Here is a 27749-nt window from a genome sequence, read left to right as displayed (position 1 = left end):
GGCATCTGGGTTGAGGCCATCAAATCCCACCATTATGACATGTCACTGATTTGCTCCTTCATCATTCCTATAGAGCTAAAACCTTAATTTTCCTCTAAGGCAAGAGTGAGTGGCAGTTCACCTTGATTATTTGCATGTGAAAAACAGGAGATGTAAATGACAGAAAGGTTAATGACAGGATAGATGATCTTTTCAAGCTTTCAGCTTATTAGCATTCTTTCAAACTTTCTATCATGCTTCAGATAAATGATTCAGGGTTTTTTAGCTGCAGTCACAAGAACAGGACAGCTTTTGTGATGCTTGCTGACTCCTGTGTAAAAGCTCCAGGCATTGCTGGGGACGTGTATTCTTCTTGTGTTTGTTCTCTCTAGAATGATGTTTTTCCAGCCGGGCAATAGAGGCTATCAAAGGGAGCTTAGGCCCAATGTTGTGTTAGGCTGGCAGCCAGTACTGTGATGCCAGTATTTCAGTGCCTGTGAGATGGATGGCAGACTGCTGACCCTTTGCTGAAATGGCACTGGCAATAAGATGGACCAGGCACGGCTGCATGTCTCTTTTACCAAAGCAGCAGGGCCTAAGGTGGATGGAGCCAAAGACAATCTTGGAGCCAGCTTGTTCTTGCCATAAGGTTGGATGCCTTTCAGAGGGAGCTTCTTTCCAGACTAAGGCTGTAGAAAACTGTGGTAGAGAAAAAGAAAAAAACACAACACTGTCAAAGCAAGGTTGATGTAGTGGCAGAATCTCAGCCAATTATTAGGCAGTGTTTAATTCTTCAAGAAATGCTCTAAAAGATATGTAGAGGTGTGCCTTTTCTTCCTCACAAGGAGGCCCTGCTGTGGCAGTGAGGGATGGTGGAAGTTACAGCAATTACAGAAGTGATGTGTGAAATCCTGACTGTTGCTGTATATTTCTGCAGTTGTGTGGGTGATGCTGGTGGTGATGCTGTGGAAGTGAGATACAATGCAGAATTTGGTCAACAGACACAAGAGAAACACATGGATACCACCAAAGTCAACATGCAAAACAGGCATCATAGTACTTATCCAAATGTTTTCTTCTGTTACCCTTTCTCAGAATATATTTCTTTTCTAGACACATTTCACTCTTCAGATTTTCCCAAAATTTATATTCCTCCAAAACATTCCTTCTTTCTAAATGACACTATCTTTGTGTCTTGGGCCAAAAGGTTGCTTGCTAGCTTAATGCTAGCAATGTGAACTGTGTATTATGTGGATTCATTTGTAGTCTGGACATTGGAAACATAACTGTAAAGGTTAACATACCAAAATGTGAGAGTCGTCTTCAGCAGATATCTGTGGTGTTACAAAATCAGAGTCCAACGTTTTGGTCAAAAATACATAATATAGTTAATTACTGTTAGTCTTCTGTTAGTAGTCATGTAGTGGTTAATATATCAACAATTGTAGGCCAAATACAGTGTAGTTAAAATATATCCTTTCTCTCCCTCATTTAATATTATTTTTATTTAAATAATGAGGCTCTAACTTGAGCATGCTGGTTGACTCATACTTAAAATTTCAATACAAATAAAAAATTTAAAAATGACTGAGAGAATAATTCCAAACTAAGCTACATAATGCCATGTGAATCTTGGGCAGAGGAATGTCTTACATACTTCAGAAATAATCACACTACCTGTGGAATTGACTGATGAGGCTTTGGATATTGTTTCTAAACAGTGGCATAAAGTAGCCTCTGGGGCTCAGAGAACTTTCCAAGCTGTTGAATATTCATAAGAAATTTTATTGTTCTGATGAACAGATGTAGTGGTGTAGTGGTGTAGCTGTGTAAAAGCCACTGGCTTTGGAATCCATGCAGCACTATGACGTTCATATTTTTGTGATAGTCTAAACATACGATTCCCTAAGGCTGCAATGTCTGATTGAAGATTTTGCAGAGATTTAGAAAGGAAATTCTGAGTGGAGTGTTTTGGTTTGTTTTTTTTTTTCCCATAAGAAATTTAAAAACTTGTCAGAGACATGCAGTGTAAAATACATCTATTGTGAAAGTGGCCAGGAGTACAGAGAGCCCCGGGAAAAATCTGCATTAAGATTTGAATGTTGCAGTTATATAGGAGCACATCTGAACTTCGCCAAGAAACACAGGTAACTGAGAGACCATGCATGTAAAATAAGCCTTTTAATGATAATTCATGCATCTAAACCTGAAGTTCTTAATTAAAATGATGGCAAGATATATAGTGGAAGATCATTTTGAATTTGCCAACCTATATGAAAAGGAAGAGACATATGTCAAAACCAAGACCTGCTCTAAACAAACCTGTTTCATTCCACCAGAGACAGAGATTACTGATGTATTGTAGCAGAGGTGTAATTTCTTCATAACTGAGAATAAACTACGAGGTTTATAGAACAGCATATTTAGAGCAATATGTTAATAATACTCTGCTAAATTCTCTGTTTGCATAGAACACCTTTGAGTACAGTAAGATGCAGATGAATATGCATAAATATTGAAAGGATGCTTTTCAAAACTCCTGTTAATTTGGCAACTGTTCTAGATCAACCTGAATCATCTTCAGAGAAGGAGCAGATATGTTGAGTCCTGAACTAAGACCTAACTCCAACCTCCTAAAATGCCCGGAGTTTTCATGTGTATTCTACTGCTCTGACTTTTTAACTGCTACAGCGTATCACTAAAGCACAGTATCTTAGGATGAGACAGACATTCTAAATGTTTTGTGACATAACATTAAATCATAGGGTCATTAAGGTTGGAAAAAACTCCAAGATCATCAAGTTCAACTGTCAATCTAGCATCAGCATCATGTTCACCAGTACACCATATCTCTCTATGCCATATCTGCACCTTTTTGAACACTTTCAGGATGGTGACTCCAGTCACCAGACTTCCCTGGGCAGCCTGTTCCAATGCTTGACAACTCGTTCCTTGAAGAAATTTTTCCTAATACCTAATCTGAACCTCCCCTGGAAGGACACTAAGATTAGGCATTATTAACTAGATTCGTGTTACAGGATCAACAGCCCTGCAGAAGTGCATCAACACCAATGCACACAGCACAGACAACAAACAGGAGGGCCTGGAAGCCATTGTGCAGCAGGAAAACTGACACAGCTGTCATGGAAACATGGTGGGATGACTCACATAACTGGAGTGTGGCAATGGACGGCTATAAACTCTTCTGCAGAGACAGGCAAAGGAGAGGCTGTGGGGTAGCCTCACTCTGTTAGGGACTGTTTTGACTGTCTAGAGCTTGATGATGGTGATGAAATGGTGAAGAGTTTATGAGTAAAAACCAGAAGGAAGACCAACACACAGCAATCATGGTGGGAGTTTGTTACAGACCTCCCAAGCAGGATGAAGAAGCTGAAAAAATACTCTATAAGCATCTGGGAGAATCATAGAACCATAGAAAATGTTGAACTGAAAAGGACCCACCAGGATCATTGAGCTCAACTCCTGGCCCTGCACAGAAGACCCTAAGACTCATACCATGTGCCTGAGACTGTTGTCTAAATACTTCTTGAACTCTTGGTGCTGTGTGCACTTCCCTGGGAAGCCTGTTCCAGTGCTTAACCACTGGGTGAAGACCTTTTCCTGATATCCAGCCTAAACCTTCCCTGACTTAGCTTCATGCCATTTCCTTGGGTCCTGTCACTGGTTACAAGGGTGAAAAGATTAGTGCCTGCCCCTCCACTCCCCCTTGTAGGGATGTGGAAGACCACAGTGAGGTCTCCTCTCAGCCTCCTCTTCTCCAGGCTCAACAGAACAAGTGACTTCAGCCACCCCTCACACAGCTTCTCTGTCAGTCCCTTCACCATCCTCATGATATCCTTTTCCCTTGTTCTTGTGTTCCTGTCTTTTCCCTTGTTCACTTCAACTTACCAGTTGTCTGCTGCAAATACAAGAGAGTGGAGAGGAAAGAAATCTGAAAATTCTTGGAATATGTGGAAAAGAACTTCCTGAGACAACTGGTGAAGGGGTCAGCTTGGGAACACATCAAGTGGATTTACTGTCTGTGAACAGAGAAGGGCTTTTGGATGATGTGGTTGCCAAAGGCCATCTTGGGCAAAGTGATCATGAGATGATAGAACTCTCAATTCTTTAGAAGATTCTTAATTCTCAAAGAACCTTAGATTTCTGGATGGCAGACTGTACTGTTTAGAAGATTGGTGACAGAGTCCCCTGGGACGCAGTCCTGAAGTGCAAAGGAGTCCAGGAAGGCTGAACATTCTTCAAGAAGGAAATCTTAAAGGTGCAGAAGCAGTCTGCCCTCATGTGCCAAAAGATGAGATGGTGGGGAGGAAGACCAGCCTAACTGAACAGAAAGCTTTGGCTGGAACTCAGGAAAGAAAAGAGTTTTGACCTTTGGAAAAAGGAGCATGGAACTCAGGTGGACTACAAGGATGTTTTGAGGTCAATGCAGTGAGAAAATTAGAAGGACTTTGGCCACAGAACTTAATCTACCCACTGCTGTAAAAGATAATAAAAATGTTTATATAAATATATTAACAACAAAAGGAGACCTAAGGAGAACCTTCATCCTTTATTGGATGACTTGGATACGTAAAACAAAAGATGTGAAAAGGCTGAGATGCCTGGCATCCTGCCTTGTATTAGCAATAGTGTGGCCAGCAGGACCTGGGCAGTGATTGTCCTGTTGTGCTTGGCACTGGTGAGGCCATACTACAAATCCTGTGTCCAGTTTTGGGCCCCTCACTACAAGAAAGACATTGAGGAGTGTCCAGAGAAGGGCAGCAGAGCTGGGGAAGGGTCTGGAGCACAAGTACCATGAGGAAAAGCTGAGGGAGCTGGGGCTGTTTAGCCTGGAGAAGAGGAGGCTCAGGGGAGACCTCATCCCTCTCTACAAGCACCTGACAGGAGGCTGTAGCCAGGCAAGGGTCGGTCTCTTCTGCCAGGCAGCAAACAGAGGAAATGGCCTCAAGTTTCACCAGGGGAGGTTTAGATTGGATATTAGGAAAACATTTTTCACCAATAATGTTATCAAGAGTAGTAACAGGCTACCAGGGGAAGTGGTGGAGTCACCATTCCTGGAGGTATTTGAAAGATGTGTAGATGGGGCATTTAGGTTTAGTGGTGAACTTGGCAGTGTTGTGTGAAGGGTTGGACTTGCTGATCCTAAAGGTCTTCTCCAAACTAAATGATTCTACAAGTCTATGGTTCCATGGCTAAATATAAAATGTTTGAGAAGTGATTTTTATTGTTTTTTTATTTATTTTTATTTATTTATTTTTTTTTTTTTTGAATGTGCTTCAACACTGAAAAAAGTAACAGGACACTAGAAAACACTAATTATATTTACGTCACAAAAGGGAAGCGTCTGGGAAAGGTGATGAAAATTAAGTTAATTAAATCCAACAACAGTATTAAGACATTTTTGAGGTAATATTCACAGAGAGTTTAAAGCTGCATTTGGAGAATAAAAATGTAATAAGAATGAGTCAGCGTGGGCTTGGGAAGAAGTAATTATGACAAACAATTCTGATTACATTTTTAAATGGAATAATGATTGGCTTACATAGAAAGGAGCCTGGTAGACATTTTACAGATGGATTTTCAGGGGAGCTCTCAACAGGGTTTCACATGATGGATTACTGCATAAAGCCTTCTAAATATGGATTAGGGGATGAATGCTTAGGACGTCTAAGAAATTGCTTAGAAGATAAAAATGGAGGAATTAAAAGTACATTTTTGTTCACCCAAGCTGGGGTCTTTCATGGGAGTCCTTTTAGTGTCTTCAGCAGGACTTATTTCAGGACTGTCATGTGAAGAAGAGGCCCACAGGGCCCTTGATGGATGGCTGTGTGCCCTCATAATGATAATTTAGATGGTGCTGTAATACAGGAGAGAGACATTTCAAATAGCTGACACGGGCTGTTTTAATACTGTGTGGTGGAATATAATTCAAGGGGTTCTGAAGAAGTTCCAGATGCTACATTTTTAGCACAGTGTCCTAGGGTAACTTTATGATGCTTGTATCCCCAATCGTCTGTTCTGTTTGTGCTGTATATTGAGTCCTGTGCCTTTAAGACTGGTTCTAAGAGCAAGGAGAAGCGCGGAGTTTGTTTTGAGAAAACTGCCTGACTCCTCCACATTCTTCTGCGGACGGGGTGTTTGGCGGAGGCTTGGAGAGACTGCAGGACAGAGATTTTTTTTGCTTTTAGTTAGTTTCAGCTAGCTAGGGCAGAGAAGTTCCCTGGACTGTTTTTTTCCCTTTTTCTTGGAACTGTTTAAACCTGCTCTGGACAGAAAACCCAGGGGAGCACTGGGGGCTGCACCTGCGGCCCACCGGGGCCTGGACCTCGGCATTTTCCAGCAGCGCCGGAGAGACTGGGACTGAAGAGAGACTGAGAGAGAGCCGAGCTACACCCACGGCAAGGACTTTCTCAATTTGCCATCTCACTTCAGAAGGAGAGGTTTTATTGTTTAATATTATTCATTCTTTATACTTGTATGCACTTCATTTGTTTAGTAAAATAGTTTTTTCCACTTTTCTCCAAAGAGGTTTTTTTTTACCGGACCGGTTGGAGGGAGGGGCCACTTGGGTTTGCTTCCTTAGAGGGATCCTCTACAGGGGTTTTCTCCCAGATTTGTCCCAAACCAGGACACACAGGAACAAGCAGGGCTCATAGGTAGAGCTTTTGAAGGCATAAGCTGGGCTTGCCAGTGATAAGCAATAATATGGCAAACCAGAACTTGAGGAACTGAGTGTTAATGCAATCCTACAATCTGCTCCATGAAGTGTTGTCTATAATGAAACACACGTGAGATGCTTCTGTACCGATGCACGCAGCATGAGGAACAAACAAGGAGTCTGAAGCTTTGGCCTGGTCCCAGAGATGTGACATCACTGGCATAAACAAACTCCTGTGAGTGGAGTGCTCTGTTGGATGGTTACAGGCTCTTCAGGAGGGACAGACAGGGCAGCAAGGTGGGGGTTGTGGGGGGGATGCTGGACTTTAGGAAAAGGTTCTACACCCAGAGGATGGTTGGGCCCTGGAACAGGCTCCCTGGGGAAGTGGTCACAGCACCAAGCCTCACAGAGTTCAAGAAGCATTTGGACAATGCTCTCAGGCACGCGATGTGACTCCTGAGGATGGTGCTGTACAGGGCTAATTGTTGGACTCTGTGATCTTTGTGGATTCCTCCCCACTCAGCATGTCCTATGATCCTGTGATTCTGTGATTCTGTGATTCTGTGATTCTGTGAAATAAACTAATATGAGAGAATCAGGAATATGAATCTGTTGTAAATGATGAATTCACAGTGGGCTTGTAGGACTCTGTTTTAAGAAGTTTGCATTGCTGTCCATTTAAAGTTTAAGCCATTAGAAATACAGTATTTCTGCTTCTTCAGTTAGATCTCTCTGGGAAAAGGTGTTCTTGCTCCAGCTTGCAGATGAAAGATGAATGCTTTAAAACACTATATCTAAGGCTCATCAGAATAAATCATTACCTTCCAATACAGCTCATGGAACTAATTCATAGACAACTGAAACAATTTGCCCCACAGGTCCACCGCACAGCTGGGAACAGAATTAATGTCTTATAAGACTGGATAAAATGCCCCATTCACTACTCTAATTAGGAAATTATATCAGTTTAAGAATGATGAATGATATAGGCTTGAAGTCGATAAGAGAAATATGCACATTCGGCATGTAGCCTTGTCTCCAGAATGAAACTGAGCTTGTGAGAACTGGCATGATTTTAATTTGCAAAAAAATTTAATTGATGACACAATATTTTTGAACTGCTTAAGAATCGGTACAAATTTTGGAAGTTTCAAAGGAATCAGAAAGAAATTAATTAAATTATCACTCTAATCTGTTCAATAGTTTTTACATAGGCATAGGAAGTAACTATATTTTCTCTTCTGAACTTGTATTTTCAATGAGATGCTGCAAAATGCAAGAAAGTATGTGGGAGTGTCAGAATTCCTTTGGTTTCTCTTATGGAGTTCTAAGCACATTGGCATACTGTGAAACTGGTGCAGGCTTTTTGAAAAGGAGTTTATTCTACTAAAATGTGTCTCTTGGTTGTCTCATCTTCTCGTTTGCCTTTTCAGTTATTTCTTTAAAGATGTTGCACAGTTTGGGGATAGTTTTGGTCTAAAAGCATGTTTTTGTCTATTCAAATTCTTCACATCTAGAGCAGATATTTTGTAAGTCTGAAATCTAACCAAGGATTAATAGGAACAGAGATGGATGGAGAATAGGCAGGTAGCCATCCTAAGTGTCCAGGAAAATTTAAGGATTGATTTGTCCAATGTGAATTAACTTAGATCCAAAGTAGTGGGGAACAGGAACAACTAAGAATACTTGCAGAGAAAATAACCTGGGAAATATTGACAGAATAAAGAAGTGTCCCTTTGTTTCCTTCTTGTAACTACAGTGGCCACACTGCATATAGAGATTTCACTTTGCTGTTGGTATTTTTTTCGGTGTACCATTCATTTGATTTAAAGACCAAAGACTTGAGCCTGTAAATACAAAGCTTCAGATTTTACATCCTCTTAGAAGACCTGACTGTTTAATATATAGATCCAAAATCTATAAATACCTTCTAACATAAATCCTGCTTTGACTTAGCGTGTACATATTTTTCAAGCATTGATGATGATAGAAATATGCCTTTTGATTAGAGGAACAAGAAAATAATTCCAGTGATATTCAAACTGGTCATGAGTTTAGGAAAAAAAAAGAAAAAAAAACCTGTAAGAATGATTCAGCACAGCATAAGGTGCCCAGAGAGATTGTGTAACCTTCATCCTTAAAGGTTCAAAACAAGTTTTGCCATAATCCTAAGCAGGACCCAGATCTAGGTTTCAAGGTAGTCCTTCTTTGATTAAGAGATCTCCTCTGACATTAATCTTTATGTGTTTCTGTGACATGTGGATTTTTTTATTTTTGCTTTTCAAACATATCAACCTACTGGATTCAGTTAAGAAGAAAATGATGGTAAAAAAACATTTGAAGGGTAATATTTTTCCTCAGGCTTCTGAAATTTGAAAATACTTGGAGATATTTCTTGGGTTTGTGGGAAAATGGCCATCATTAAATTGTCTTTTTGTTTGATGTTGAAGGGTTAGGAGTTATAATATGATCAGTAAATAGTCAAACTACCTTTCAAAGCTTTGAGCTAATCTAACATTTCCTCTGCATGCAAAGACTTTCAGTGGGATGATTGTATTGTCTTTGCCTTGCAGTAGTGAGCTGAGCTAGTGCTACCCCCAGCAAAAACCTGGTGATGCTGTAAATGTGAGAGCTGAATAATGAACTGGCAATGGAAACATAATAGCCCATGGCGAATGGCATGTCTCCCACAATATGTTCCTCTGCAATGGGCAATGCTGTACATATTTCAGTTTCTACTTTAAAATGTTCATTCCCTATTTTCTCATCTTTCTCCTTCTCAAATGTCTTGCCCAGTAAAATCAAAATAATTTTTTAATAAGTGCATCTATATAAAGAAAATGAAGACTGAGGATCATACAGCAAAAATGAACTTTTTTCAAGTGAAATAGCTGTAGAATTATCTATACAACCCCAATGTTGGAATCCCCACAGACAGGAACTTTAGCAGAATCTATTGCCAAATTGCAGTTGTGAAAAAGTTTTAAATGATATTCAATTTTCACCAGCTACCAATAAATATAGTGCAATACTGTGTGTTGACCTTGCAAAGGCATCTGATAGAACAGATTGTAGTCAGCTGTAGGGATTTGCTTCCAAACTGTAGCAAACTAGATGTGGAAAATGCAGTGCTATAACATATACTCCCCTCTCTAGATTTTGAACAGATTGAAAGGGAATACAGTCAGCATTCAAATACTTCTTTGTTTCCATGCATATTAAAAGCCCAGGGTAAAACTTTGCATTTTTATTCCTGACTGTGTACATAGATAGTACTATTCTCCATCCAAATATGTAATATGAAAACTTGTCTGCATCAATCATTTTGAAATAATTGCTTTAATTTGGGTCTGTGGCTGAAAGTGAACACAAGTCTGGTGTCAGGTCCTGGCAGTCACTTTTCCCAACAATTTCCTTTTTTCCAGCTTGACAAATAACAAATGCTTGATAATAGCTTCAAATTTAAAATTCATTGTCAACCAACTGATAAGAGACTTATCAAATATTGAATTTCTCTATATAAATAGGCATATCCAGAAGTACAAAGAAGATTCCAATGACTTTCATTTGTTGTGCTGCCTTTGTTATCAAATTTCCCACTAATCAAAACTTTCACTTCTGTCATGTCCCTGACAGCTTTACATATCATATTTATTTATTATACACCTCTGTTTATCAAAGTTTCATTAACAACATATCTCCTGTGGAGGAAAAATACCCTGCATACACAAGTGTAGTCAGTATTTGAGATTTTGACCTCCAATCTTGTGAGGTTTAAGCTAAAATTTAAAGGATAAAGGAAAATTGCCATTGTTTGTGAACATGAGAACAAAATGTCTTTGCCTACTCTGAGAGATTATGCAAGGATGGCAGAAACCATTTGGTGAGTAGTAGAGAGTTAAGAAGACAACAAAGGACTTTGATTGCCCACATAGAATAGGTCCTGAATTTTCCACCAAAATTTGGTAGTTGATTTTTTAAATGACTTGATGTCATTTGTAGGATTAACTACATCTTTGGGATATTTGTTTCCTACTTTTGTTTCTCTGAGGTCTCATCTTTTGTTCTTTCATATATCTTAGAATGATCTCCCTAGTCCAGTCTCAAATGTGGCTCACAGGAGAGCATTCCCTATAGTCACCAACAAAGCAAATGGAGTTTTGTGGTTTTCTGGGCAATGACCCCATAATAGGGCCTTCTTAAACATAGTTGTTTTGGCAATGGAAAGAACATAATTAAAGGAAAAGCATTTAAAAGCAAAAATTGTTACACAGGTTTGTCTTGCCTTGGTTTACTTCATTCCTTAATGGAATGTCTCATTTTCCATCAGTTTTCTGTACTGGCACTTGCACTTTCAAATGATGATTCCTGAAAGTAGTGAAAATAAATGACAAACAAATGCCTTGTTTCTTTCTCCCTTTGGAAAAAGTGCCTGTAAGTTCATTAAAGTGAAAAAAGAGAAAAAGTTTAGAATTAATGGTTTAAATTATATTAAAGTGTTTGCAACTATCTTCCTTGCTCAAGACTGGAAGTTCTAAACTTAAAAATTGATAATGCAGAACACTGGAAAATAAGAAGTGTCTGACAGGACTGAATGTTCTTTTCCAGAGTTGAAGGGTTAGTCAGTTTTCTCATCTCTCTTAGGTAAAATCTCCAGTTAGAAACACAAAGAGCCTGGCACTTGAACTGGCAGATGTCTCTAATGTCTGCAAACAAGCCTTGCTTACACAGCTTGCCAAGCCTGGGTGTTGAAAGCGAAATTGATTATGAAGATGGCAAAAAGACCTTGTGGAGAAGTTCAGACAGCTCCTACAAGAGAAGGAATTTGTATGGCAGGAGATGTGACATTGGTTGCTTGGGGTTTTAGTGGTGGTGCAGGAAACCAGCAAGGACATATGCACTGCTGGGGTAATTAATGCTGATATGCATCCAAGTTGCATTTTTTAAAGAGAAACTAAGTTTCTCTTTAGTAATGCAGCATTCTCAGAAAGATGTTTTGGGATTTTTTCCCATTGCAGAAATTTAACTCTTATACTGCTCACTGGGGGTATCCAATCTGAGGAAAGAGCAGAAGCTTTTACTTGTGCAATACATTTTTAGTAGAATTTCTGTGGTGATAAATTATGTGATTAGATCTGAAAGAAACAGCAGATGTCTCATTACTTTTATGCAGAGGTGGATCTGACTCAGTATGAAATTTTAGTGATTCTTTATCAGCCCTGACCATAAGCTGAGAAAGAGGATTCTTGTGAACAGGCATTTATGGCTATTTAGAGTAGATTCCTCAGGCAATTTCTATCAATTGGTAGATCTGCAGATCTTAATGTGGGCTGGTATTGAATCCCAAATTCTTATTTTTACATACAATTTTGTAGAACTACAGTTCCTGGAAGACCCATTATGTGATCTGGGACTCCAAGTTTTCTACTGTAATGTGATGTGGCTCTAGCCTAAAATAAGGTATAATAATTTCAGCTGTGAAAATTGCCTTTAAAAGTTTACTTCATTTGTTTACACTCTTTCGGTCACTGGTTTCCATGTGTTAATGGATATTAATGGATTTTAGTAGTTGACTGTATATAGTTTTAATTTTCCAGTACTGAGTTTAAGCTAGTAGCTGTTTAATCCTAAATTTCCCTCAGATCATGAACATGCCTCTTTCAAATTTATTCTCACAGGAAATTTTCAAGACATTTTCTTTCTCTGCTAACATCAGTCTCTAATAATTCTTTTTTTCATTCTTAAAAGTGTCTCAATTTCATCATAATCTAAGACAAGAAAAATTTCCTTTCTTTTTCTGGCCTTTCTCTTGTTTGATAGCTGCTGATCAAACAGAAATTTGAAGGATCCCTCATTTGCAACAACCTCTTTAGCTCAGTAGTGCTTCTCTTTTGTTTTACTACTTTATACCATCCTTTTCTGGTCATTCTAGAGGCTGTAAAACCATAGCAAACAAATTACAGTTTATAATGCATGATAATTTCTTTTGCATGATAATTATGTTTTATGAACAAGCAAAGTGATAGGCTGATCTGCTGCAGAGGAGAGGCTAGTGAAAATCGGAGAGTGAGAAGCTCTTGATACTCCTTGATCTAACTTTTATGGTATATGCATTCACTTAATGGGTCATTGAACTAAGAATCAGGATTTATTCCAAATCAGAAGCCACTTTATTTTATCCAGTCATGTACAATATTCTATAAAACAATAGAGAAAACCTAGGAAGTACAAAACAGGGCAAGAAACATTACTCAAAGAGTAGTGATCAGTTGTCATTTTCTAACTGTAGTTTTCCTGAGAACAACTACATTGGTACCTTTCCAGAGGCCGGTACTCTTTAATATATTCTTAACAGTTTGATTAGCAGAATTAAAAACATTAACAGAATTAAAATATGTTGTTAAAATTACATAAGATGTGGAGCTGGTAAAAGGAAATTAAGGACCAGATCAGAACTGAAATTAATCTTGACAAACTGGAGGAATGGTCTCCAAAACAGGACCCAGAGAGTGCCCCAGGGATCAGTGTTGGGCCCAAAGGTGTTTAGTGTCTTTACTGATGAGAGGATGAGAGGGTTGAGTCCATCATCATCAAATTTGCAGATGACACCATGTTGGGTGTGAGCGTCAATCTGCTGGAGGGTGGGAGGACTCTGCAGAGGGACCTGGGCAGGCTGGATAGATGGGCCAAGTCCAACAATGTGCGGTTTTACAAGATGAAGTGCCAGGTCCTGCACTTTGGCCACAGCAACCCTCTGCAGCACAACAGGCTGGGGGACAGAGTGGTTGGACAGCAGCCAGGCGGAAAGGGACTGGGGGTAGTGATTGACAGGAGGCTGAACAGGAGCCAACAGTGTGCCCATGTGGCCAAGAAGGCCAATGGCATCCTGGCCTGGATCGGGAATGATGCGGCCAGAAGGAGCAGGGAAGTGATTCTGAGACATAAACTTTAGAGAATTAAGGATTTTAGAGGGGTTAAGATTTTATTTAGAGATAAGCTTTGCTGAAGTTAACTAAAGTAGGTAGGCTTTGCTGAAATTAAAAGTTAGTAATTAACTAAGGGAAACTGGGTTTGGGATCATTTTTCTGTATTAGAATAACTGATTACTTGTCAACTTTATGTTTGGTTAGCAGTATTTATAATGAAGAATACAGAAACTGATCAATAGCTTTTAGGAACATGAGACAATTGTAGCCTTCTCTGCCCAGAAACTAATTGAACAGTCACAAAGACAAGAAATAGGAGCCCTACTAGGGGTTCATTTATCACATTTGCATTGAAAAGGTAGAAAGGTCAGAACGAGGTAGACTTCTTTACTTCCTCATTTTGGGGACCCCTCCCCATGAAAAAGACTACCAACCCATTTCAAAGAACAAACTATGCATGCTTAATGGCTTTTTAGCTAATTACCATACGAAGCAGGGAATGGGATGTACTGGAGTTATGAATATGCATTTGTGTTTTGGGTATTCAATACATTTGTAAATAAAAGGACTCAGTGATCATCTGTAAATTGCAGTGTGTATTTGGGAGCTATCCCACACGCTGCCCAGAGTCGTAATAAACATACACTTTCTAACTTTAAACTGTTAGAGAGTTTTTGTCTGTCACAGTTGGGTATCTATACCAGATCAATACCCATATTTCTTTAATAAGTCAGTTCTTCCCTTGGAACCTTGAGTGCTGTGTCCAGTTCAGGGGCCCTCAATTTAACAAAGATGTTGAGATGCTGGAGTGTGTCCAGAGAAGGGCAACAAGGCTGGTGAAGGGTCTGTAACATAAATCTATAAGGGAGCTGCGGGTCTTTAGGCTGGAGAAAATGGAGACTCAGAGGAACCCTATCACTCTCTAAACCTCCCTGAAAGGAGGCTGTAGCCATGTGAGGGTTGGTCTCTTCTCCCAGGCAACAGTGACAGGACAAGAGGACACAGTCTTCAGCTGCACCAGCGGAGGTTTTTGTTGGACATTAGGAAGAAGTTCTTCCCTGAAAGAGAGATTGGGCATTGGAATGGGCTGCCCAGGGAGGTTGTAGAGTAATTGTTCTTGAAGGCATTTAGGAAAAGACTGGAGTGGCACTCAGTGCCATGGTCTCATTGACAAGGTGGTGTTAGGCCGTGGGTTGTGGACCAATGATCTCAAAAGTATTTTTCAACCTAGTTTCTACTGTGACTCTGTAAAATGCAGCAGTTCACATGAAAGACATTGAACTTACACAGGGAGAACAAACTGAACAAATACAAATCACATAGCTTGGCAACAATTCATCAAATCAGGCCCTTGGGGCACAATGGGGGTAGAAAATGGGTAACAATGTACATATCAATACAAAGTGAGTGCACAGAACAAAGTCATGATATTGCAAACAAGGTGAACACTGTGATGAGATGTATAAGCAGAAGGATAACAGCCTGCTAGAACTGTAAAGAGATCTTTTTGCACTTTCCATGTTGATAAGAATATCTAGAATAGTGTCTTCGTCTTTGGACACTGTGCCTCAAGAAAGATACAGACCAATTTAAAGGATGATTGCTGTGAGAACAGGCAGAGGTCTAGAAAGAATGAGCTAAGATAAAAGGATAAAACAGATGGAGAAGATTAACAAGGAGAAAATTAAGGAACAAAAGACAAATCTTAGAAAATGCAAGAATATTGCAGAGGGAGAAATTTGTTCATTTTCCATGTCCAGGATCAACGGGCAAAAAGTCCTGGCTTAAACTGTAAAATTTGGTCAAATCTTTCCAATAGTAAAATTAGGAAGTCACTGGGAGAGGTGGAATGAGAATATCTGTTGCTGGGAATCTTTGCAGATGGTTCAGGAGTACATCTGGTAGGGTATGTACAGACTACTGTTGTAATGCATTAATTTGGTTTTTATTGTGTTTTATTGGATTTGTAATCTGTATCATGTGATTTTTCCTTACTTATCTGTAACCTTATTCTCTTCCACTGCCCCTTCTCCCTGATTGGATGGTGTCTTGTCCCTGTCTCTGGGCCCTGCCCTCGGGGAGAAAAAGCCCCCGGATGGGCAGGGCTGAGCTCACTGGGGCACTGGCGAGCTGTTGGGAAGATCTCTAGCCAAGCAGGGCAGGACTGGAGAATAAAGCAATATTTTCCCCCTGGACAAAGAGCAGGCTTTTTTTGCCATCGGCGGTTGTCTAGTCTCAGGGAGAAATACCACAACTGGCGCCTTAATGTGCGGATTGAAGCCACAAAAGGTTCCCAAAAAGCTGGAAGAACCACTCGGGGACCACGTGGCTGAGGAATCTCACACAGGTACGTGAGTCACGAAACGTAGCCCACCCACGCAGAGACACAGACCTGTCAGGCTTGGCATTTGCTGTGGAGTCTCCAAAACACAGGACTCTACAGGCCAGGGCTGCGGTTTTCTCCTTTGGACTCAAAAATCCCATTGGAGTGCTGCAAAGAAGCCCCCCCGAATAGCAAGCTGTTCCAGGGAAGGTGACCACATGCTCATGGAAATAAGACCCTGGGAACTGAGACTGGAAGCTCTTTTTGAACCAAAAAGGGTCAGTCTCAGGCAAAAGGAATGATTGGGAAAGAAAGGAAAGGAACGCTGGAATTTTGGTGAGTACCACTTTCGGTTTTCTAAGGGAAAATTTTTTCAGAGGCAATGTTCCTCAGGGAAAAGGTTTTTTTTTTCTTTTTTGGGAAAGGTTTTGCTTTCAGAGTAAACCTTCAAAGTGCTTTTATCAGCTTGGGGGGGTGGAAAAGGAAACTGTTTGGCTTTTCTTCTCTCCAGTGAGTTTTTTTCCTTTCAGTTTCTCAGTCACAATAAAGAGGACACAGAAACTCAAAATCTGAGCCAAAAATGGATGCTAGGCTGTCTGTACCTCACAAAAGAGTCTATTACCACATTTTATTACCTTGAATAATGGCGAGACCCATTATTCAAAGAAACAACTGAAAAAAATAACTCTGTGGTTGTTTTCTCAGTTTCCACACTTATCATTAGAGAAAATAAGCTCCCCAGAATTTTGGGAGGCTATAACAAATAAAATAGTTGAATCTGGCTCCTCTAACAATACAGAAGATGCAAATTTTGCTTTTTATAGCTTAAAAATTAAGTTTGCATTGCAAAAGCAAAATAAAAAGGAAAAAAGGCCAGTTCTTTGTGAATTTTCCCCAGCTTGTACCTTTGCAGGCAGTCCGAGTGCTCAAACCTCCCATCTCGGTGGTCCCCAGGTGGGGGGGTCACAAGATGGAGGGGATTCCTTTGTCCAAAATGGCTGAAGCCATGTGCTCCCAAGCCACAAGGAGTCTCTCCCTTTGTCTGTCCCTCCTTCTGGCATTCCCTTTTTCTCCCCAGACCCCTCCTTCCCTTCGGTGCCACCCCCGGCACCGCTCTCTCCTCTGACTCCACCCCCTACCCTCAAACCTCCGCCCTCCAACTCCTCCCCGTGTGACTCAAGCCTCCGGCCCCTCCCTGCCCCTGGTTCCCATGGTTTCCCTGCCCACAGTCCCGGTTCCCAGGCCCTGGGTAGGGGAGAGGTAGGGGCGGGGGGGGAGCCGGGAACCCGGAAGCAGGAAGCGATCCCAAATTTTCTGCCACCCCTTTCACATATCAACAATCAAAAAGAGGGGGTGCTGTCCACAGTAGTTGGGACCCCTTCCCCCAAGAAGCGATTCAGGGTTTATGCAAAGCTCAGGCCAAATTGGGATATGAAAGAGAATACTTTTGCAACCGTTTAAAAGCAAATTTAGCAAGGAATACTACAGTTCCCTTGGACGTCCAAAAAGATTTGCTTCCAGAGCTTTGGCAAAATCCTGAAACGGCTGTTGATAATAAGAATCTGCTAATTCAATTAGCAACCCAGCCCGATAAGTCTTTCCAACCTTGCAGTGAAATAAAGCAGCTTCCATCAGAACCTTTAGGAACATTTGTGGAGCGGTTAACCCGAGCTATCAAGTTACAGGTTAAGAATAAAGGAGCCCAGGAACAAGTCCTGGAGGAGATGGCTCTGGCCGATGCAAACGAACAGTGCAAGGCTGCTATCCTAAGCCTGTCCACAGAACCAGCTCCAGCTTTACATGACATGCTCCAGGTGTGTGCCAGGAAGATTCCCTTCATAAAAGCTTATCAAGACCACAGTTCCAGAGTCAAGCCACCACAAAAAGCTGCTGCTGCAGATACCGTGCTTCCTGTACCTGTGCCATGGCCACCGCCCAAGAGAAGAACAACGTGTCTCCTGTGTGATCAGGCTGGACATTGGGCATCTCAATGCCCTTTAAAGAAGCAATTTCTGGACTTTCGGGACAATGGGGGCAGGAGGTCTCAAAGGTCTAAAGGGAATTTTTCAAAGAAATTAGAAAATGTAAATGTTAAACTAAATAATCCTGCTTTAACCAGTTCTGCCTTTCAGCAAAAGTCACCAGATATGATAGTAAAGGATCCAGCGACCAGAGAAACAAAAAGTCCTCATGACCAGGTCACCTGGGGTCATGGGTACGCCTATGTGTCCACTCCCCGAGATCCCAAGTGGGTGCTAGCTGAGTGGGTGAAACCCTTCATCCCCAAAACTGCAAAACCCCCTACAGAGGGCCCACAAGTGGCCAGTGCTGCCTGGAGGAGGAGAAAGCACCGAACCTTCTCCTTCTAATTATCATTATTCCTTGACAGTGTTTTTCTAAACAGTTTGCACTAAAGGTCATTTTTATTTTGCAACTTTAAAGGTACTCAAGGTCCGAACCCTGAGCACCTCCCACGAACCGAGCCTTCCTCCTTCTTAATTTAATAAGAAAAGGGGAAATGTTGTAATGCATTAATTGGGTTTATGTTTCATTGGATTTGTAATGTTCTTTTCTATCTGTCCTTGCCCAGCAGTGCCCATCCCCCTTACTGAGATGTAACCTAATCCTGTTCCTCTCCTGCTTCTCCCTTATTGGGCGGTGCCTCTGGGTTCTGCCTCTGGGCCCTGCCCCCTGGGGGAAAAGCCACGGCAGGGGAGGGGCCAGGTCTCTTTGGCATCCGCGAGTCATCGGGAAAGGTCTCCAGCAAGGAGAGCAGGACTTGAAAATAAAAGCTGTAATATCCCACCCAGTGCCAGAAAGCAGACTCTTACTTTTGCCATTGGCGGCTGTCTAATCTCATGGGGAAAACTACAGACTACTCTGCTGCAGAGCACAGGGTGGCTCATACTGTCTTCCAAGTCCTTCCTTGACACAGCTTCTCATGATCTTGTGGAGAGGCAGAAGCTGGAATAGGATATGCTGTTGTGAGAAGGAAATGTGAAATCACTATGAAATCAAGCACATTTTTTACTCAAGTTTGCATTCTTCAGGATTTTATGCTACTTTCTTTGTAAATCGGCTCTGCTTGCAGTCAGAACAGATGATTGTGGACCCTTGCCAGTGTCTGTGCCTTGGCTCTGCTTTATTTGTGTCAAAGTAGCCTAAGAGAAGTACTGCTAATAAAATGACTGTTCTGTGCAATACAGTAGGTGTGATTGAAGCCATATTGGATATTTGAAGAGGCTAGGGTAGCTGCATGTGTAGATTAGCATATGTGGCTTCAGAAGGCAGCTGCTCTGCAAAACAGACCATCAGATTTGAAATTACCAGACACCAAGTAATCACTCCACTACATGCTTTTGGTGAGAATAAATATTACAGGTATGTTTTTAGCCAAATCACATCTCTGACTGTGGTGTGTTGATCTTGACTACATGCTAAATGCTCACCAGAGCCATTCTATCACTTCCCAATCTCAGCTGGAGAGGAAGACAGAAAAACACAACAGGAGGCTTGTAGGCTGAAATAAAGGCAGAGGAAGATCACTCACTGATTACTGTCATGGGTGATATAGACTCATGGAAATTAGTTTAATTTATTACCAATCAAAGCAGAGCAGGATCATAAGACATAAATCCAAATCTCAGAACATCTTTGCTCCATCCCTCCCTTCTTCCTGGGTTCAACTTAGCTCCAAATTTCTCTACGTCCTCTCACTGAGTGTCATGTGGGTACAGGGGAATGGAGTCTACGGTCAGTTCATCACCTGTCATTTTTGCTGCTCCTTCCTCCTCAGGGGAAGGACTCTCACACTCTTGTCCCGCTCAGGTATGTCCCTCATAGGGTCACAGGTCCTGCCAGCATATCTGCTCCAGCATGGGCTCCTTTTTCCATGGGGCCACAGTTCCTGCCAGCTCTAGCATGGCATTCCCATGTGGTCACAGCCTCCTTCAGGCATCCACCTGCTCTGGCATGGGCTCTTCCATGGGCTGCAGGTGGATCTCTGCTCCTCCATTGTCATGCGTGGAGTGGGAGCTTCAGAGAAAGTTTTTAGAGAAGTCCTGCCTCATGGCAGTGAAAACCTTTTCAGAGGGGAGCTTTGGGGCAGCTGGATCTGATCTTAGCCTCAGGCTGTCAATAGTTTAAGTAACTTTGTCCCACAGGTTTTAATGATGTCAAATCATATATATTTACATAAAATTAGTTATTTACTATGAGAAATTACTAGACAAAATATCTTAATCAGAATTATTTATTACACAGTAAAAGCTAAAACTACTAATAGTGTCTAGTGTAATATAGTGCACTATAGTAATTACATGCTAGCAAAAAGAAACCATTATTAATTAGATTGATATAACTCACCAATATCAACACTTGTGGACAGATCTTTCTCTTAACCTTAAGGAATATCTTTGGTGGGTGTCCTTGACACCCAAGGAAGCAGCCTTCTAAGGAAGAATGTGTTGCAAGAGCTTAACTCTATGAAAGTGAACTGGACTTTTACAGAGTAAATTGATTGACTGTCAGTCATATGCCCCCCAGTCATCTGTGTCAGCTTAGCATTTTTAGATAAGGATACTTTACCATATCTGCTTCACTATCAGGGTCAGACTGGTTTTAGCATAATTCGACACCAAAACCTGCATGTCATCCACTCTCAGTCCATCACCAATAGCCTTGCATTATTTGAGTTGCTTGACCACATTCCAGGCACAGCATCCTGCTACACCCATGGGCTCAGGGGCACAGCTGTCTCATCTTTGCTCTGGTACGTGGAGCATTGCCTCTCCTTTTTCCTCACTGACCTGGGTGCCTGCAGGGCTTTTTCTCTTTCTAATCTGACTGGTCTCTCCAGCTGCTGCCACCATCACTGATGGGCTCAGCCTTGGCCTGTGGTGGGTCCATCTTGGAGCTGGCTGGCATTGGCTCCGTTGGAAATGGGGAGGTTTCTGGCAGCTTCTCACAGAAGCTGCTCCTGTAGCCCTCCACTGCCAACACCTTGCCATGCAAACCCAGTGCAGTGACCAAGCACAGGGTGTGGCTCTGTGAATTTTTGTACCGTCACTGGGCAGGCACCTGGATTGCATGACAGGGGCAAATTTGGGATGACTCCTTCCAGTGGAAGCAGGGGCTTTGATAAAATTTTAGGGCAATCATGACATGTCTGTTTCAGAAAGCTGTGTGTTATCTTCCCTGAAGATCTAATTTTTGCCCAGGCTCCTTAGAGACAAACCAGCTTCATTCTTTCAAATGCCTAAGCATAAAAGCAATGAGATGTGTAGGTTAAATGAAGTTAGAAATGCATGCCTAATTAGTAACACTTATTTTATTTTGAAAATGTGCTAATATATATATTTTATCTGTAATTATAAAAACGAAAAGCAGAAATAGCAAAACCAGTATTCTAACACCAATTATTGCTGTGTCTTGGTTTTGAATTAATTTTTGTATTTCTCATTTAAAGTATCAATTCCTGAGGTTTCTGAGACCTTCTGTTTGTAAGCAGAGGGCTTCGTGAACTTGTATGTCCACTTCATTAATATAAGTAATTAAAAAAAGTAATATGCCACTAAAATAAAGGTTAGCCAACTAATTAATGAGAAGAAAGTTTCAGTTCTTTGCTTCCAATCTGCAGTTGGCATACCGGCTTTTTTCATTGCTTATTTAATCATACTGTACCCTCTGGCTTAGTTAGGCATAGTAGCAGAAACGACTAAAATCAGCATGTCTGTTTTTTGGATTATTTTGACTATGTACATTTCTGAAAACTATCAGGTGACTATTTTGACATGTCACAGATCTTCTTTCTTTTACCCTGCTTTTAAATCAATGCCTGCTCTGAAGCCAATTCAGTCAATAGAATATTACTGCCTTCCAGGGAATTTGGGCTGCATCCTGAAAAACAGATAAAATATAGTGCAGTTCCTTTTAATAACAAGAAGAAAGAGGTTGGTTTGTGACTTTGCATTTCTGTTAGGTCTGTTAGTGTACTAGTTTTCTTCATCTTTCAAAATCGTAAAACGTACTAAATGAAGAAGAAGGATGAAGGTAGCAAACATTTGTCAAAACAGTACAAAAAATCCATTAATAATGCTCATTAATATGTTTTAAATAGAAAAACTAGCATTGTTTGTTTAGGGGTTTCCCCCTAGTTTCCCTTTTACAAATAAAATACAAACATTATAATTCCGATAACAGTGACACCAGGTTTTGGAAAATGGACAACACAATGAAACCACATTGGCTAAAATCTTCAGGATACTGGCATGTAAAACACAATCCTAAAAAACCTGGCCAATTTATCTGCAATTAAAATAACAGTCTCATAAAAGGAAGTGTGAGGTCACAAGAAAGTGTTGGGTCACAAGAAAGAAGCCTAGCGTAGAATTCCATTTAGGTAATTTTCCTATTAATTTATTAAATATTATAGTGTTTAAACCCAAACATAGAAATACAGAGAAGAAAGAAACCCTCTAGTCTTAAAAAGACTATCACAAGGCAAACCTAACCAGATTTCTTTTTACTATTGAATTTGAAAAGATTTTCATGAAACTCAAGCTATCATGATAAATCCATGATCCCAGTGAATCTATCACCATAGCATGCACAATACCTTCTGTAATTCATGGTGACAGCAGGGAGTTAAGTTTTTCTGTAGAGGTGTCCCAGTCACAAAACCCCACTGGTACAGGTAGGTTGGGATATAGAGGCATCCAGTGAGCAAGAGGAGGCCAGGGCTGTCCAGAGGAACCAGATTCAGCTGAACAAGAGGATGACCATGTCTCTGAAGCATTGACTGTCTAATCTGACCATAAGCAGGCCTAAATGGCTTTAATATAACTTTTAGAGTCTGGATGGACATGCCATCAAATAGACGCAGAGCTAAAAGATAACCTTGTTTATCTGAGCCATAGCTGAGGCAAGATTTCATTCAGCAATGTATTTTACCACTTCCCTGGATGAACATAGCAGCACTTTGGATTTCATTTTCAGAATTTGTGAATCTAGCAGTTTTCATGATCCCACAGATGTAGTGTGAAGAAGAGGTGCCCTATAACTTATCATCCTGAGATGGTGGGAGTATTGTATGACACAGCCTGACAAGAGACCCTAAATAGAAAGCCATACGTCTGACACTCCATTTTCCTTGGAGATTTGCAACTTGTACACAGTCTATGATCATGCACTCCTGAAAAAGTTCTTGCTATTGCTGACGTATAATTGAAGCTGGGGCAAAGTACTGTTCTTTAATATCACTGCTTTTCCCCAGTTAGAATCATAGGTACTTTCTTTTCAGAAAAAAATTCAGCTGCTTTCATATTGATGTTAAACTGATAAATAACAAAGTAAATGCTACTACTATAGAACGTGAAAACTTTCACTACCTGCTAGATTTCCGGTATTACTGTGGTGGTCCAAGAAGAGTGCCTTGCTGGGTACCATCTGAGATGTGGGTTTAACTTCCTATGAGCAAAACTGGCTGTAGCCTTAGCAAACTGAGACCCTACTTGCTGTCAAGAGTTTTGCAAGTGGTGCAGAGAGGAAGTCTTCTGAGATATGTTTTGTAAGGTGAGAAATGTTTTGGGACATGTTTCTGAAGATTTCCTCTCAGCAATGAGGACCAGTGTAGGATTCTCCAACACACAAGTGCTCTGGTTTCAGAACTGGGATGTGGAGAGTGAAGCTGAGTGGAAACAGAGATTATCAAATGTGTTACATCAAGGGAATGGTTGGCTGTCTCAGGAAGGAGGCTAATTACTCAGGCCCTCTGAAGCTACTCAGCACTGAAATAGATTCCAGGAACATTAACTCTGGTGGACAAGATGGTCATTATGGATAGCCTCTACCTCGTGTAGAGGGACAGGGATGAGCCAGCCACCTTCCACAGAAGACAGAAGAACCTCCGAAGGATCTCGCCACTTGGTGATACAGAGAACTACTGAAAGCCAAACCCTACAATGGGGAAGGTGCAAACTAAAAACTTTCTATTTATGTTGCATTAGATTTTGTTGCTTTGAGTTTTGCTGACCTAAAAGAGATATTTTTCTAGCTTCTATTATACAATATTTATTATTTTTTTACTTAGATGAAACCTGTTGGGGGAGAAAAGCATTTGTTTGCATTCTAAAACCTGCTAATCTCCTGTGGAATCTTAATATAAAGGGCAGGTTTAACTCTGTTTGTCTCATTGCTGTGACTGACTTGAGCTATCATCACACAGACATATTGAACAAAGACAAGAGCTGATATGAAAAATAAAAGGCAAAGTTAAAAGATCCCTGAAAATTACCGACGTACGAGGGAATTGGTAACAGTAGATGTGCTCCTGTGGAGGGATGAAAATACAAGTTCATATACCCAAGCAATAAGCCAATAAAAGCAGTCTTTGTGGTAGCACTCTAAGTTTCTTTGGGGTAAGGAAAAATTACATTCATCAAGATTAATGAAAAGTGATGGACCAGACCAGAAATTCTGAGCCCTAAGTGTATCAAAGTTAGATAAGGGGATACCTTACTCTCAGTTGGAAGACTGAAGCAGTGGAAAAATTTCCAGGGAGCTTGTGGGGCCTCTGGCACCCAGAACAGATTAGGAACACATCTGCTAGGAATAAAATAGATATAGTTGATCCTGATTAAGGATTGGGTAAAGCAGTACCTGACCTCTTACAGGTCTGATTTGTTGATTGCAGCATAGGATAAGAAAGGTGGTGCTGTTTGAATAGATAAGAAAAGCTGAAATCCAGAGATTTTCTACACTATGAAATTTAGTCATGACTGACATGTTAATGATACAGGGACTGGAATACACCTTCTGAGTTCCAGCAAGGATGAAACATTGGGAGTTTCTGGGTCCTGAGGGATAGACTTGGGGGAGCCAAACTGGGGGATTAACAAGGTTTAAATTAGAGAAGGTTTCAAACTGTAGTAAACTGAATCATAGGGAGAAGATGGCAAGATGTAAAAATACCAAAAAGAGAGATGGAGAAATTCTGTGATTATAAATGGCAGAGAGATCAGGAAAAAGATGAAGAAAGGTAATCAGGATGTTCATAAAGTACAAATACCGAGAACTGGGGGAGTGAGCTGGAGGGTAAGAAGAAGATACAGAGTAGTGGCTATATTGAACTGAAGATTCCCAAATTATCAGTCCTTAATGGCAGAAGAAGGAGGCAGAGTAAAGAAAGAAGGATGTATTCCCTCAAGTGCCATTTCTGACGACTGCCTTCTCATTTCGATCTTCATGGACTGCTGGGGTTTCTTATCGAAAAAAGGATATAATCATCTGGCATGTGAAGGGTTCTGTTAGCATAAGGAAGGCAACTGCAAAAATTATTTCTTTCTAAAAAGAATAACTTGTTGGTTTGTGTTTCACAAGTTATGCAGGCTTCTGTAAAAACAGGCTTAAAGCAGCTGCTTTTGATGTCAGCTACAACTGTCAAGCCTGGTTTTCAGACTGACATTTTGGTACTATTGGAGGAACTATCAGTCTGGTTTTGTAGATCTTTTACAATACTCTAAGTTTGAAGAAATTATATGATAATACTTGTACTTGCATGGGGATCTTCCTTGCAGATCTGCCATGGGCTATTTGGCATGTTTGAATAAGGCATTCATGCCCAGCATTTAAACATTGCTATAATTCTCTTGGAAGTATCTCCAAAGGCTTTTGTTTGTTTCCTTTCCCTAGTGAAAAGAGTTTTTGATTTAAGTGTTCCCCTCATGGTATGTGCAACCAAAGATTGCCATCAAATGCACAGGCAGAAGAGACAGAGATAAACTTGTGAGACTTTTGTACAAGGTAAATGAGGTTACTGGACACAGACACCTGCTACCTCTCCCAGCCCCATGGTCTGGTCTGCTTGGGTGGAACCCTCTGTGAAAGTAGGCTGAAGTAAATGAGCTGGGTCAGCACAAGGTTTCCTGAAGGACAAGGTCCTAATACTGAGGAAACTAAAGCAGGTTTTTTAAATCCTTCTGGCACAATAAGCAGCTTTTGCAGAGCAGTGCAGGCTATGTGGGGTTTTGTTTTTGTTTTGTAAATTGGGGTTGTGAACTCCACAATTCTCAAAGGAAATTATTTTTTGTGTGGAACTGATTTCAACTGTGCACATGCGGAATACCCTTTCTGCCTGTGCTTAGAGGAAACTCATGGCTTTTCTGTCTCTAAAAGCTTGGCTGAGGGTTCCACAGAAGCAGGTTAGATTGAGCAGGGTAATAAACATCTTCCTCCCTGCTTAGATTCCCCAGGTACTCCTAAGAGGCACACATGTTTTTCTGAGCACTCTCTACTTCTTATATCCACACTGTGCAATTCAGTGGGAAGCACTTCAAAAATTTTACTCTGGGAAACTTGGCCTTAACCTTTCACCAGGTTCAATAAGGATCTGCAAAGCAGGTTGTTTTACACTCTTCAGATAATCATTCATGATAACAATATGGGAAACAGAATACTGGAAATTTGGAAAGAAACCTCTTTTGTGAAAGTCAGCAAATGTCACTGTACAAGGAGCAAAACCAATTAAAGAGGTGAACTTTGGAGTGGAATTAAGAGGAGAATCCTTAGAAAATCCTGCCTAAAATTTGCCCAGTTCAGAACTCTGCTGAGAAGCTGTATCAGTGTGTTACAAGTCCAGTAGCACCCTCCCAAGGAATGGCCCAGGGCACATCAATAGCACATTGGCTATAGTGGAAGAAAGTGACCTTGAACCCCAGCTGCTTCACTTCATGTCTCAGTTTGGGAACTGTTCCAACCGTCTCCAAGCCAAAGGCTCCTCCAGGTCTGCACCCCCATGGGCATGGGGGAGCCTTGCTGTCCTGCCTCAGTACACCCATCTGGTGGAGAACTGGTGACCTCTCATAAAAGTTGTTTGAGACACTTGTAATGAAAAAAGCATTCAGTAGATGATCTCTCTCTTAGCGAGAGAGGCACCACAAACTCAGAGAAGATGGAGGGTCAAAGGCCCTGCAGTGTGGATCTGGTCTTTTTTCTCAAGAGAGGCTTTTTTTCAGTGCTCTTGAAGCAGAGAATATGCTGATCAGTCCTTTAGGAACAAGCATTGGCTGGGGTTGTTAGCTTGGTCACAACATTGCACTGTCAGATTGTAATGTCTTTTACTTTAGAATTGCCTCAGATCTGCCAAACAGAGAAATTCAAGTCTGTAGGTATCCCTACATCCGAGTCATCATAGACAGTACTGGAGTATCGCTTAGTGTTTAGTTCCCTAACATTTCCTTTTATGAGGCTGCTATTTTAATTGCAGATAACTTGGCCAGATTTTTTAGGATTGTGTTTTACATGCCAGTATCCTGAAGATTTTAGCCAATGTGGTTTCATTGTGTTGTCCATTTTCCAAAATCTGGTGTCATTGTTATCGGAATGATAATATTTATATTTTATTTGTAAAATGGAAACTAGGGGAGGTGATGTGTAAGTGGAATAGAAAGAGTTGTATTTCTTTTTTTGTATAGAAGTGAAAGAATAGTGTTTAAGAGAAAATGGACGTAAATGTAAACTTTTTGGTTGCAAATTAGAGAATTTTTGACCACTCCGGATGGGATCATGTGTTAAATTGTTTCATGTTTATAGAAACAATTATTTATACAAATAATTACAGTTTAAATTATTATAATCATGCAGAGAACTGTTACATGATTGCTTGTAATAAGAGAATTGATTTATTAGCCCAGGACAGCCCTTCTATGAGGTTGTATTTTCAAGTCCTTCATTCTGTATTAATGTAGTTCACTTTCGTAACTGTACAATTTCATCCATTCTTGGGTCTTGACTAGTTCAATTATTCCAGTAGTATTCTAGTCCCCAAGACAAAAGGTTTTCTTAT

This window comes from Hirundo rustica, chromosome 1 (assembly GCF_015227805.2).
Source record: "Hirundo rustica isolate bHirRus1 chromosome 1, bHirRus1.pri.v3, whole genome shotgun sequence".
Taxonomy (NCBI): Eukaryota; Metazoa; Chordata; class Aves; order Passeriformes; family Hirundinidae; genus Hirundo; species Hirundo rustica.
The sequence above is the reverse complement of the archived record's forward strand: the minus strand, read 5'-3'. Positions refer to the sequence as shown.